Raw genomic sequence first — 15,666 nt, 5'->3', positions numbered from 1 at the left:
GGGGCGGCGGCCGGGGGAGCGGGGCTGGACGGGGCTCTGCGGGGCTGGACGGGGCTGTGTGGGGCTCTGCGGGGCCGTGCGGGGCTCTGCGGAGCTCTGCGGGGCGGCCCCGGCCCCGCCAAGTTGGTTGCGGCCCCGCTCCGGCCGGGGGGCGAGGTGAGGTGCCCCCGGCCCCCCGCAGCCCAGGTGGGGGGCAGGAGGGGGGCAGGAGGCCGGCCCCGGGCGGATTTTGGCCTCAGGCACCCAGTTGTAGCGCCCGGACTCCTTGGACGAGTCTGGCCGCCCTGAGCGTGCCGGAGAAGAAGGGAGGAAGCGGGGATTAAAAAATGAGAGGGAGCGGACCCCAGGTGTGTTAAATACCCAGTGCCGGCAAATGGAAGCGGCGTGGAGCTCTGCCAGCCAAGCACAGCAGAAAGGACTGGGCGTCCCACACCAGATCTTGGTCTAGAGCACCCTGCGGGGCTCCACGACTGCTGGTGACACAGCCACTCGTGCCCTGGGTGTCCAGAGCGCGTGGCTCGAGGGCTGGGAGCTGATCACCTTCTAGCCGGTGCTCAAGTGCTGCCAAGGCATCGCCGTGTGCTTGGGTGTGCAGCAACCGCTGCTGTGGACCTGGTCGGACTTTGAGTCCGGTTGGTGATGTGGTGTAGGTCCTCAGAGCGAGAACTGGAGGATCCGGCAGGTTTCGTGTAGATGCATTGTGCTTCGTCGTGGTCTTTCAGAGTCTCTGACAAAGGTCGTAGTTATGGGATGACACTGCTCTATTAGGACTTTATTTTACTGAGTGGGACACAGACCTTTGAAGTGGAAAGCACTTATGCTCTCCTAAGTGGTGTTAAATGATCAGAAGCACATGATGATTTGAATAGTACCATTGACCTTTTCCCCACCATTTTGCGATCTCTGTCATGTTACTTTGTAATTTTAAGGCTATTGCATGTCAACTGTATTGCAGTCGGGGCTCCAGCGTAGCCAGTGGGAGTTCTGTGAAGAACAACTTTGACCAGAGAAACTTAGTGATACAATTTTGTATCAGTAACTTCTGGGATGTGTCGAGGATCTCTGCTTGGTCTTGTCTCAGTTTTCATGAGATGTTTTGGTTAGTTCTGAAAAGAAATAAAACTAATACCTCTTGGGTTAATGGTAGCCACAGTGTTTTAGCTCCTACTCATTATTTTTAAAATCTACTCTTTTTTTTTTTTTTAATGATCTTTGCCTTATTAGAAGGTGATGGCATTTGGCAGTTGGATGTGGGCTGTGTGTTGAGTACTGCTGCTTGGCATACGGGTGGTGTTGCTCAAGCAGTAGCCTGGTGTGGAGGTGTTCTGCGAGAGGGCAGGCTCGGAGCCCAGGTTGCAGGCAGTTTTGTGCCCGGTACTCTGCAGGCATTCGTATGGATGAATGTGAATTGTTAGTGTTGTGGTCTGAAGGCTCTGAATCACTTCCTTTCTTTGTTGCTTCACGTGAACTACTTTTGCTTATCTTTGTGTCATGTGGTAGAATTGTATCCACCAGAACAGGTAAGTGGGAGCATGGCTGTGCCTTTCTTGCTTGAGGTGTCTGAGATACAACCTTCTCAGCTGGTCCTGATGTAAAAATCTTCATCTACATGTCAAAGACGTTGGGGAAAAAGTATGTGCAGGTCTTAGCTTATCAGCCCAGCTACATTTCGCATCTCCACTGTGAAGTTCTCCATAACTGAGGTCATAGGAAATGTCAAGAAAGCTGGAAGAGTTTGTATGTGTAACAGGTCACAAGTTTGCAGACTGTGGCTTCATTTTAAAAATGACTCAGTATGGCCTCCCTCCACCTTCCTGTCCCCAACCAACCAACCTCATCAGAGGCACAGTTTAGAAAGAACCTCTTAAAACTGGGATGTTCTGTGCCAGTTAGCAGATGAGATGTAGTGCTTTGTGTCTTCACAAAGAGCTGACACCTTTCTTGCTTGGATACACCACTCTTCTGTCCTCCTGCACAAGTAAAATGTTATGTAGATGACCCCTGAACAACTTCAGGACTTCAGCTTGAAATTTATTGGGGCTGTTGGTATAACAGTGATGCTGGGCTTATGGTAATATCCCCCAGGTGTACTACACTTCTGATTCTCTTTTGACTCTGTTAGTAATATCTGAGTCCTTCAAGGATTCTTACTGAACCTCAGCAAACAAGTCAACAATAATGAATACCTCTGCAACTGAGAGTCTTTAATACTGGCTGCACAATTATGTTTGTTACAGCCAATCTTGATTTAGGAGTCATGATAAAGCAGATTTTAAAAGTACACTTTGTATTACTTCTGCTAACTTCTTGTATGTTGGTGACGCTCAAGAAACTTGAATTTAACATTTTAAGTTTTGGAAATAGATGTTCATATTAATCCTGTCAGGTCATCAATTATGTTTTTTTACTGCTATGTTCTTTTAAAAAACTTTTTAACCTTTCCAATTTAAAGATGAATTCACCGAGTATCTGTATATTCATGCAAATTAAGACCACAGATGAAATAACCTCAGTGTTTAGTTAACTGGGTGCCTTTCTCCAATTAAAAATAACTTCTGATCACCTGAAATACCTCTGATTAAATTTCTTTTAGAACCATAATGCAGTTCCCAATTTATTCCAGAAGCTAAAGAACACCCATTGGGAGTTCTGTTTACTGGTAGTCAGTTCTAGATTTGTGTATTAGAACCAAGACACCTTACATCAAAAGAGAGTTCCTTCCATTAAATGTTAGAAGGTTGGTATTAGTTTCAATGTTTTTATTTTTAAGTAACTATATATTTATTTTCCTTTAACAGTAACAAATATATATGTACTTCAGTGTAATTTCCAGGCTATATAAAATACTAGTTTTGAATTGCTTGAATTCCATATTCTTATGACTTCAAGCTTTTGTGGGCAGGTAAGAGCCATGGAATATTCCTTTTTTTTTCTTCTTTCTTGTAAGAGATGACCTGTTAAATATTAAAGAGCTATGCTGCATATTCCTTAGAAATAGCAAACTAAAAATAAAGGACTCACAAAAGGGTATTTATTCATAGTGGCCTTTAGGAAGACAACCCTATTTTGCTTTATGATTTAAATACATTGTTGGATGTGTTGATAGGAAATCCTTTTCAATTCTGGTAACCAACAGAAAGGGTAATGTATTTATTCTTAAATACCAAATTTGTTGATTCACATTTAAGTTGTTGTCAGCGACTTGAGGTAATATTTTGTATTCTCCATCTTGAATTTAGTTCCCACATTATCTTAACACAAATACTTCTTTCACAAAGGTTCTGCTATTAAAAATATGTAAGATGGCTTGAAAGGAAAAAATAAAATCAGTATGAACAGTGTACCTAAGTTTATTTTTCCTAACACAGAGCATCCTGCTTAGTGCAATAAAATTTTATTTTATTGATGAATATATGAATCAGTTATCAGTATCACGGAGATGCTCATGAAGCTGACTTTGCTCTTCTTTATTTAATATTTTGGGGTTTTATATATAATAAACACAATTAGACATTCAGTGACAACGATGTTGAAATCTGAAGTCTTCTTTTAACATGGTGTCAGATTATATTACACCACTGTAGGTAAGTGATCTAAAGATTATAGCTCAGTCTCTGAAGGGGACTGTCACATGCATATATTTCTGGATCACAGTAATAAAATCATTCTTTAAACTGAGCAATTTTTGCATTAAAGTGTTACTTTGTTTAGGAAAGTGTGACGTTTTAAAAAATGCTATCTTCTTACTGAAATGCTACAATGCCCATTGGAAGGAGGCTCGTCCACCTCAGTGACAGGTTTCAGTTAAATCTTAGCTGTGTAAGAATGAGCCGCCGTTTACTTTAGCTTATGTGATCCACCAGAAAGATAATCTATTTCCAGGTGAGTTGCAACATCTCTCACTTATACCTGCACTCAGGTACCAGCAAAGTCAACACTTGAAGATAGCAATGGTATGGTCTGGCCTGCTGAGTCGTTATGACATGTGGAGACATGCAAATCAGAGAACTGAACTTTTGGATGCTAGGTTTGGTTTGCAGATGTAGAGCCTAGAAAAAAATCTTTGGTCTACCAAAGTGAAGTTTACAAATATAGGTTTTTGAGCACTATTGTTTCCATCTTGCATCTCTTTCAACTGAGACATTTTTAGGAGAAACACAATCCTGCTTACAGAACCCTAGTGAAAAGCAGAAATCTATGTTGAAGTGTTTCATGCATGTACCTTCTAAAGCAGAGGTGACTAGCAAAAAACAAAACGAAACAAAAAAAAACACAGTATATTTAATTAAACACTGTAACTTCCCAATTTAAATCAACCTCTTTATTGACACAACAATCCCATGTTGAAGAAACCTGACATTTTACAAGCAGAAGGCAGTGGCTGAGGTGGGATCTGGGGGAGGTAGAACAGAGTTAAGCATCTGCTCCTGCTGTAGAATGGGAGGCCATGGATTTGGTAATGCTGGGTTTGTTCCCACCAGCTGAGCACCTGGTCATCTGTAATTAACGTCTTTATTTCTTTTATTTGTCTTCTGTTGTTTTTTTTCTTTGTTTTTTTTTTTCTAAGTGGAAAAGCTTTACTAACGAGTATTTTGAAGACTCAGCTATTTACCTACCCGTTGTCATTGAATTGTTAACAAAGTCAATTTTCTGAAGCCAACTGTAGCCCAAATAAGGTAACCTGTGAGCAGCATTGTTCACAGCAGGTAGAAATCTTGCTGCCTGATGGAAGTTTACAGGACTGTCCAAATTAGGTGCAATCTGCAGTGCAGACAGTATTCTTTAATCCTAAACTGGACGATATATTAAATGGAGGTATAGTGCCAATAAAAAACAGTTAACCTGAGGTGCCTTCTGCATGGGTCTTGCATTTCTCTAAATAAATGATGCTGAGTGAGTTTCAAAAGCATAACTGGGTAACTCCAGCAATATTCATTATCTTACTAAGAAATTCCAGCATCGAGCTGCATATGGAACATTACACTGCCCATAATGACTGTCTTGTTTACCTACAACGTCACTGTTACCACTACTCCAACTTCCTTATTACACTGGAAACTGCTGGGTGTATTTTGGGGATACCAAACACCAATCAATTTCTTATGCATGTGGCAATTTTCTTACAACCCTGATCGTTACAAAGTGCTTTATCTGGATCAAGTGTAGTTTATCTCAAGATGCATGTTACAAGAATGCTCCCCTTTGGAAAGACTATTGAAAATATGCTCTGTATCACCCTCGAAGGCTTAAACATGCAAAGACTTTCCCCCCAAGCAAAGCAATGGCACTAAACGTGCTTCCCTTCATTGACCAATTTCAGGGTTTATAGCTAACAGAAGATTAAAACAATTAAAGATAAACGTTTGCAATGCTTTCTGAATGACAAATACAGTGTTTTCCTTTGGCTTTGGTCTTTGGTTCAAAATTAAAAGCTGGCAATAAACTCATTGTTTAGTTATTGTTTCTGAAAGCTAAAATGTTTAGAGAGAGACTAGTTTGAATAATGGCAAAATTTAAATGTGATCTAATATTGAAATAAATTGGCTTTTTTTTTTTTTTGTCAATGGAGTAATTGTGATGGCCAGCTATGCTGTAAATAGCATTTCTTTGTCCATTCATTTGACTTTTAGCAGTATTACAGTTTCTTGGCTCTGTATGTTTTTGTCAGTGCAATCCCTTTTTGTTGTTCCTCCTTACCCATATATTTTTCAGAAATTTTCTGCAACATGTTTTGTGACACTGGCATTTTGACATTGGCAAAAAAAATATATATTCATTAACTATGTAATTGTTCCTGATGCCTAAATGATTAGGACAGAATACATCAAGCAATTTAACAAGAAATATTTGCAGTGTAGGGCAACCAGTAGTGGGGTGTATAGAAGATGTCTCACTTCATGTTTATGCAAATGAAAATATTCTGGTTTTGACAAAATGAAAATTGTCCTTTTGGCCCATTGAATAACAGCATCACACTCTTTGTTTATTATCAAAACTTTAGAATGGTAATATTGCAGAGCTGAAAGGCAACACACTTCAATCTGTTTTCTTCTATTACATAGAGAACATGTAGATTTCAATACTGTCTCATTATCAGTCATAATGTAAAATATTGTTGGAAATCTGTTATGTTTCTAAAAACTTGCACAATAATTTGATATGATGGATCTGTGTAGGAAAAAAAAAATTCTTCTGGCTTACCAAAGAAAGATGACTCCAGCAGAATTGTAAATGGTAGCAACATGATCAGTAGACTACAGCACAGCACTAAAACAAAACCAGTATTGAAAACATCTATCAGAAGTACACTTTTCTTTAAAAAACAGCTGTTGTCCCATTCAGGCTTTGCTAGATTTCTCAAGGGCCACCCACAGAAGTCCCTGCCCATTCCTTCAGAAGGGCAAAAGAGGGACAATGAGGATATTCTCTCCCATAAGGCACTTCACTGCGTTCATTTAGATTTGTGGGTTTTATTTGAAACCATCTTATAAACATATAGCCACTGACAGGTGCTTAACACTTGATGGATTAAGAAGGGGCACAAGGGACTACAGACCACCAATTCTCATCTATATTGTATGCCTATTAGTAGCACCTGTAGAAGGAAGTACAATCTGCAGATACATGTGAGGATGCCTTGGTTTGGAGAAGAGTTACCATAAATTTTTAGACATAGGTCATGTCTCACAGAACTCTTGGAGTCGAAGAAAAAGTGGATAGGGATGTCTATGGCCACTGCAAGTGGATTTTTAAAAACCCTTCTGGTAAGAACCCCCAGGAGCTAATTAAACAAAGCTGTAGTCCCAAAGGGTTAGCTGTCTCTTGGGCAGCCTAGTTCAGGGAGAGGAAGCGGTGAAGGGCAGTTACAAATATCAGGGTTTCCAAATATCAGTACCAAGACCTGTGCTGTACAACAGACTCCTCAGCTATTGAAAGTAACCACATTTGTTGCTGATAATCTATAAATTATTATTAGCACTGTCAAAAGAAAGGTTGACAGTGAAGAACTGGATGGCAGCAGCTGAAACTCAGTGTTTATAAATGCAAGCTAATGATCAAAGGAAAACTAATCCTGACTATACCTGCATAACAATGAGCCCTGAAGAAGCCGTTACTATTCAGGAGATATCTTGGAATCATTGTGGAAAGGCTTTGGGTGTGTCTACATTAGTATTTTAATTTGGATCAGGTGCCTGCTTTTGAAGTGAGTCTCTCCATGAGCTCACACCTGCATCTGCATCACAGAACAGCCTTACTGAGCGGTGACCACTTCCCTTCAGGTGAAACTAAACCAGAAAATGTGTTCCAGCTCTGAAAGGGTGCCCAGAGGATGGGGCCAGAGTGCTGCTTATCAGAGGCAAACCTCAGGCAAGCAGAATTCTGCGTGTTTTTATAAAAGCCATTGAGAATGAAACAGAAGATGGTCGTCTTCGTGTCACCGGGGAATGCCATTGTGCACTCACATCTGCAGAGCTGCACCCGCTTCAGAAAGGAGGGCAGAAGGGCACCGAGTGGCTGTCGGTGAAAAGACACCTTATGGCAACTTTCTGGCTGGCAGAAGTGATCATGGAAGATATGAATTGTGGCGGACTGTGGAAAAGACAAATGGAGGATGATTAGTTAATCCAGCGACGAATGCTATTTCTCATTGTGCAAGAAAAGGCACGCAGCAAACGAAACGATCAGGCAGAGGGCTGAGACAAAGAACTACTTCTTCGCAGTAGTTAAAGCGTGGAACTCTTTGTCACAGGGTGTTGTGGAAGTCAAAACTATAAATGGTTTCGAAGAATGGTGCAGCAGCCTCTTGGAGGCTAGATCCTTTTATACCTTTCAGTACAAAGAAATCCTTAAACTGCTAATTATAAGAAGCCAGGAGGGAAGAGCAAAGGCAGCATGTACTCTATAGATTCTATTTTCCTAAGCATCCAGTATCAACTTCTATCGGAATATACACAGCATGGAGCTAGTGGACCTTTAGTCTGACCTTGTGTGGTACTTCTTAGGTTCGTACATACCACAGTCATTAAACAAACATGGGTATTGATTAAGATGTTGATGCGGTCTGTAGAGATCACAAACATACTTGCCTTACAAGTTGTGTTCTGGTATTCTAATTGCTAATCATTGCTAATTAGTATCCTTACACACGAAAGGACAAATCAGAATAGTGGGTCACTCCCTGATGCAGAAAAGGTCACTTTCTGTTTTAGAAACCTCTCAGTCCAGGCTCCCAACAAGATACAACAGGTGGAAGGAGCAAACTGAAGACTAGGAGGATGGAGGAGGTGATGAAGTAACATCAAAACAAACACGCAGAATAAAAACGAAGCGTTGGCTCACTGCCATAGCTGTGTGTAAGAACTGGGGTAAAGGGGTAAGGATATACTAAAAACCACTTGAGTAAATGCACAGAATCAGGGAATTTCTTAAGAGAGTCTTACTAGAAAGTTATATTAATGTAATTGTTTCTTATGAATAAAAATAGCTTTCACTTCCATAAGAAAAGTAGCATCTAAAACGGTTTGTTCACAACTTTTAACTAAATTTTTCAGTAGTCTTCATAGACTTCCCTAGTGCTGTACGGGATTGTTAATGCTCATCAGTCTTTAAGGGCTTGCCTGAATATATATTAAAAAGCCACTAACATCTAACAAACACAAAAACTTGCTATGTGGTGTAATTTTTTTCTTTGTTTTGTGTGTTTTGTTGTTTGTTTGTTTGTTTGTTTTTTCCCCGAAATGGTGATTACTAATACGCTTAGATGCAAACAGTCTAATCTTTAACTGACGAGCTCATCTTGTTATATCTTTTCATATACACAAATACTAACTTTTTCTTGACATCACTTAGCACTCTGCAGTGAGCAGTGGTATTTTAAACTGTTCTCAGATGTCAGGCTAACTACAAAGGAAAGAGCTTTGCTTATAAATCTTATTGCTCTTAGTCATAAGAGCAGAATTACAAAACAGAATATCACATTATATAGTTTTTTTAAGACTACTTTGTAGCATTTGCATGATTATGCTAATGGACTTCAATTGAAATGTTACAAAGCTAAATTTTTCTAATAATTTTTTTTAGCTGTTAAATCATTTCACTTTTTTGGAGAAGGGACTGTTGCAAAATACATTAATACACCTGATTAATTTGTTTTTTCAGAAATCTTTTTGCAATAGGTTATCAGGTTGTTTAGCACAGGAAATCTCACAGGAGAAGTGCTGAGGAATTCCTGCTAAATACAGAATGCAACAATGTTGATCACAAAGTTTCTTTGGTGGTTAATGTAAGGAAGGAATAGTTGAATCCGATGCAGCAATGAATGTGCAGATTTAGGAGGATAGACCATAAGATTTGGATTGAATTGGATTGAAGTGGTTGAATTTGCCTCTAAATGAGCAGAGGAAGTAACGACCTTCTAGGTTCACCAACAGTATGAGATAACAGCATGGCTTTAAATTAAATGGGAATACAATCCATATAGGAAAGGAGGTGGAGAAGTTTTGGATCACACAGTAAGTACAAGGAATTGTAGGGTAAACTACATTCATGTACTAAAATGTTTCCATGTGTCTGCAGGGGAAATAAGCTGGAAGTTCATGAAGGAATAAGTCATGGCAATTATGACTGATAAAGGAACAACACAATTTTGCTGCAGTAACTGTGGACTGGACTGTAACAGAGGTTGGGTGCACAAGCTCAAGTTGTTCTTACTCCCAAAATGTGAAAAGTTGAAAAGCAACTTCCAGTCTTGTGTAATTTGGTGGTACCACTGGCTTGTAATTTACTTCTGTGCGGAAATATCAGAACTGATGTAATAGTCAGCAAAAAGATGATTAGTACAGATGACAGGGAGCATGACAGTGTTTTACCCGAACAGTAACTATTACTTACCTAATACTGCTGTATGCTACAGATAAATAATAATGATGCATTATAGCTATACGTAGTGTATAGCTGGCAAAACACACCATACTACGGAAACAATGACAAAATTATCAGCAAACTGAAAGAAGCAACAGGTATCAGCTTCACCTCTTTGGCATCAGGTTTTTTAGTATTTTAGAAGCTGCCGTGCTGCTGTGTACACACTAGCGGGATGTTCACGCTTTTGGGGGAACTGACAGACAAGCACAGTATCAGCCTGTGCCGGGTGGGATGCCCGAGCACCCTGACAGCAGCCGGGGAGCACAGCAGCAGTGTGCACAGCCCCTCTCGTGTCCTCGCTCAGCCAAGGATGTTCTGGTGCTACTGGAAGCGGCCTGGCTGCCCGCCTGCCTTCCCCGCTTCCCCTTTTGGGTTGGAAGGACACAAAAGATGACCCAGTGCCACCCCCTGCCATGGGCAGGGACCCTTCCCAGCAGCCCAGGCTGCCACAGCCCCATCCCCCTTGGACGCTCCCAGGGATGGGAGCATTGCTGTGATGGAAGATTCCTGTTACTCCCAACCGAATAACACCCCCTCGCTTTGCCGTCAGTCTACACAAAGGATGCTGGATCTTTTTCCTGCATTGTTTGACCGTCCCACGCTTTGGCTCTTTGACGTGACATTACTTACAGTGTTTCCAGTGAGTGCCAGGGGTAGCACATTTCTCACTCTTAGAAGTGGTATCAAATATTGAAGTGTGTGCATGGTTACCACTTATTGACAAGCTGCTGTGAGCTGTGATTTGAATTGTTCTGCGACTGTGCTGCTGTTATTTTTTGTGCTTCATTTACTCATATCAAATACCGCTGACAACCTGCTGTGTTTAGAAGACAAAGGCAGGTCTTTTTTTAACATGAACTGGACCTTCCATTTTTACCATGAATGATGCAGTTTTTCTCCTGTGCTATTAACTGCTCCTCTTATAGCCTACTTAGTGTTAAGGAAAAGAAGGCTTGTGTGCTGCTACATTAAAATGTGTAAGCCACCCTTTTACTTTGGATATACAATCTCCGTTGCTCTTACAGCTTAGTGCATACACCCGTTGATTTTCTGTACTCCATCTCAAGGTATGTGTCCAAAGTACAGTACACAAACCAAGGAGAGCACTGAAATGCTGTTCCATCCCAAGCCAAGACAGAATTCCTGAAGTGCTTGATATAATTTCCAGCTTAGCCTAACTTCTGCAGAAGTTCTAGGTTCCCACATAAATTCTGGATTTTACTGCAGCTCAGAACAGCTCTCACAGAACTTTCCTAACCACCTTTCTTCCTATTGCCATCCCAAGATCATGAGCACTGCTGGTGAGTCGCGGGCTCACGGCAGTGGTCTTTCCGACCCAGTTAGGCACCGAGCGTGTTGTCTAGTAGTGAAAATCACCAAGGTCTGGTTTGGATGTGTATTTAAATACACACACGTACAGGCAGCGAGGGGATATCTGGGATTGCCTACTGGATATTTAATATTTGATGCATCACTTATTCAAGATTTAGAAGTAAGCCTCGGGGCTAGCTGAGGAGCTGTGTGAGCGGCCTCAGATCTTGCAGGACTGAGAGCAAGGCCTCCCATTCCCCTTCTGATTAGAGAGGAACGTAACTCGGCTTTGCAGTAACAGATGCAGTGCCTCTGAGCGAGACAGGACGAACCAAGAGCGTTCTGCAGTCATTTTGTTGTGTGTTGGGTTTTTTTCTTTTGAAGTGACTGGTCTTCAGCTCCATTTCTGAGAAGGTTTCACGAAGCTCTGACTCAAACAGAGACGTCTCTGACTAGGGTAAACCAGTAGCTGCAGCACGTCTGGGACAGAAACTGCGAGCTGCGAGGAGAACGTTCCCCTTTTCAAACATGGAGGCAGCTGCTTTCGATCTGTGGCTTCTCGCTGCTATTGTGCGAGGCAATCACACTCTGTGAGCTGCAAGAGCCACAACAGAGGCTAAGCAAAGCTGCGGCTCATTTAGGACTGGGTGTTATTTTAATGAGCTTAATAAATCCTATATAGGACCGAGAGCTTCTCTGGAGTTCTCAGTCCTGCAAAGCAGTGCTCCCAGCCCGACCTTTGAACCAAGTACACTGTGGAGCTCTGAAAAACTGCGCCAGCCCCACGCTGCACCAATCTCAGCAACACCAGCGACCCTGGCGTAAGAGTTCACCTGCTTTATTTCGCAGCTGTTTGCAGCATCAAGGTGATCAGACTTCTCTGAGCAGAGCTTAAATGACATTGTACTGCAAATGGCTTCCACTGCCCCCGGTCACCCTGTTCACAGACTTCCACAGAAGGTAAACCTCACGTAGAAACAAACTGCTTTGCTCTGTGAAATGAAATAAGTACCCCGAGAAGATAGGCAGCTGGCACTTCTGTTAACCAAGCTCATCACGTGGCTGAAGTTGAAACGTTCATGAATGTTAATACTGTTCTTCTAAAACATGAACGGCAAGGATTTGTTTCATGTGCAGGATATACGCTGACCTTCAAAGGGCAAAATTCATTGCAGCACCATTTATCTCACTTTTAGGAAAACAGGATGGAAAGAAATCATTAATTCTACAGTCATGGCTATCAACTCCTCATCACAGACAGCCATATCATGTAATCACTCCCATCAAGAGAAATGGATATCTGGATCAGACTCTGTCTTAAAATGAGCAGGGCTCTTTCCTCCTGGTCCTAAACTTTAAGGTTGCTTCTGGAAAGGATTGCTGACACCCAACTCCCGCAGTGGTTAGGATTGAAAATGCTCTGAAGGAAAGACCCAGCCAGCCTGCAGACTCTGAGGCCTCCTCTGCAGAAAAACACATTCATCATAGAAACCGAAAAATGACTCAGGGTGATGAACTGGCATGGTTTTAAAAGGAAAGTACTATCGCACATGTTTTCTGGCCACAGGACAGCTTCATTAATGGACATGAATTGTAAATTATATATTTGGAGGATGTCTACTTTGTAACATTCAAAAACTTTAAAAAAAATAACCTTTATAAAATTATTCCAGCATGCTTTAATACCAAAAGCTGATAAGTATGGTAGATATACCAAGAAAATTAAAAGCCCTGGGGCTACATATTTTTATAAAAGTCTTTTAAAAAAACAGGACTTCAAGTGGCCAAGTTTACCTTGCTCATTACAGCGCTGGAGGGATTTGGTTGTGCATAGCTATGAGGATAGCAGTGTTTAAATAACATACCAGAATCTACCACTGGTTTAATACTTTGTGTCTTCTACCAAGAAATAATTTACAGCTTTTGACACAGATAATTAAGGAAAGATCAGATGTGCAAGGTACTAGCATTACTTAGGGGAACGTGGAATTTACAGATATATTAAAAAATATTGCTGTCCTACTGTTTGATAAAGCCACATTTCCTTTCTTTTTTATGAAACATTTTGAAAAGGTTTTCAGGTGTCTAGAAACAAAACATACCTGAGGGCTGGCCCTTAAATGAAAATATTCACATCTTTCCATAATGCCTATAGTGCAAGAGGTGATGGTGCTCTGACAGGAAAATGACATCCCAGAACACACATCTTGCTGTGGTATCTTTCCTTAGATCTGTGCTGCTCTCTTTTTTGTGTTTGTAGCTTAAGAAAGTAGAAAATCTCCCACGTGACATATGGCTAAGGCAGTCACTTTCTTCACCAGCAGGGACACACAATTTAGGCAGTACATACAGTGATTTCCAGATCATTCCTAACCCCAAACCACTTGTTCTACTCTGAAAGCTCCAAGGCACTTCTTCTGTGCTTAACGCTGCTCCATCCATTTTCCATCCCATCTTCTCCCATCCATTCATCTTGCTTCGTGGAATTTCCCTGGATGTTGCTGGCCTCGTTGTTGGGAAGTCATCCACCAGCCCTGCTGCCCGTCCCCAGCTCTCTGGCACCCCATGGCCTCTCTTCCATTCATAGGGAAGTTACCCACACCTGAGTCCATGGCCTCAAAATTAAGCTCAATATGTACAGCTTTCATATAGGCAACAAAAGGATTCGAAGGACAGGGAAGTGTCGCTTCTGTACTTAATCAGTGAAAGAAAATCTTTCCTACTCAGCTGCCCTGGCCCAGTGAGCTCATGTACCAATAATGCAAACTACTGGCTGAATTTACCCCGTGGAGTTCCCTGATCTCTGAAATGCAGAACTGGGTTATTTTAATAGAAATTGATTCGCTAGTCATGAATTTCATTTGAGGAAATCATGTATTTTTTGGTTCTGTCTGCTCTAAAGTGACAGCAGCTCTTTTACATACCCCGACAGTCTCAACAAACTATTTAATAAGTTTGAAGTTGAGAAGAAAACTCTGTTACTTCTTCAGTTCCCACAACAAATTTTTGGTGAATCATGCCTAGTAAATGATTTCTCAGGTCAGCAAAACCAACTCCTGTCTTATTTTCAGGCACAGACACAGGATACGAATCCTTGCAACTCTCAAGATAAAAAGGCTTTAATGTATTTAGCTATGGTAAAAAAATATATATACAAACCAGCAAATTCAAAGTATTTAAACTATTTCCTTACATTGGATTAGTACTTTATGTGCCTGCTTTCAGAGTACTCCTAAAGTGTTTTAATTGGTTTAATTAGTATTTTTGCATTCATAGCATGTGCTTCTAAAAAATCAGACACTGAGAATTTCATTTTTAAAGGCAGATTACTAATTTTTTATAGCATGTGTAACTTTCAGATGTGACTTCTTTGCAAGGTTTGCACTGTGTGGTATTATGACTCAAAATAAATTCAGATGAATATCTGGCATTTGAATTTTTCACAAACAGATCAGAATATTCCTGTCCTGTTTCAGCAAGAAAGGGTACAGATTTATGCGGATGTAAAGCAGTTTGTAGACAGATGTGGGCAATTATATAGCTGTATGCAATAATCCAGTATAGCACAGGGGGAAGCTGTTCTCTTTGGCCATATGACTGAACACATGGGTACAGATTTAAGACAATAAGTAGTAAAATTTTTGCATAGCGGGAATAAAACTGGGGCATGGAACTGAACACACTGCATATCTTCCTTTTATTTAATTTTGCCTTTGTCTTTAGTCACAGCTGTCCCATCTTTAAGAGGTACACACTTCACAAAGAAAACAAGATGTCTTGTGTTGGCCTGAATGCAGTTATTGTAGTCCTGCACTTCATAAAAATGTTTTCCCTCCAAATTATATGCAATAAGTTAATTTGAACTTCAAACAGATTAAGGAGCCCTAGTGTTTGTGATGAAGTTGTAGAATATGGTTTCTGAAGCAGCTACAAAATTGTAGACAGAGGCACCATTTTAGCACCAAAATCCTACAAAACCTAAAGAAATGTGGAGACCACCTGTGCAGTTAGCTGCCAACCACTCAGCAGGATTTAAGATTTGGAGAGTTAAATTAGCTAACAGAGAGGTGCCAGTGGCTGGAAGTTTACCCTGCATAAATTAGAAATTAGATACACTTTTTAACATTAAGGTTATAGCATTTTATGGCACTTAGGAAGTTTCCCTACCAGTAATGGCACATTTTCTGTGAATCTCTTCAAATCAAGATGTGATGGTTTTCTAATAGATGTGGCTTAACTACATCAAAACTTGGGACCTGGTACGGCACTGCTGAATGTAAACCATTGCTGTGTTACCCAAGACAGGCTAGATGGATAGACTTGTCCCTTCTGGCCTTCAAATCTATCAATCTGTGAGCCTGTAAGTAATGCCGTGACAGATAAATAATCAAGTCTGGGCCATCACACAAGAGAAACATGGGTGCCTCTTAA

At 40.9% G+C, this 15,666-nt stretch overlaps 1 protein-coding gene across 1 annotated transcript in view; it reads left to right on the top strand.

The window, feature by feature from the left end:
* CDYL2 (chromodomain Y like 2) overlaps window positions 1–15,666 on the top strand; it is a 55,078-nt gene that overhangs the window by 763 nt on the left and 38,649 nt on the right. The gene's annotated exons all lie outside the window — the stretch shown is intronic.

Source organism: Aythya ferina (assembly GCF_964211825.1).
Source record: "Aythya ferina genome assembly, chromosome: 12".
In the NCBI taxonomy this organism is placed as follows: domain Eukaryota; kingdom Metazoa; phylum Chordata; class Aves; order Anseriformes; family Anatidae; genus Aythya; species Aythya ferina.
This window is presented reverse-complemented; position numbering and strand designations above follow the sequence as displayed.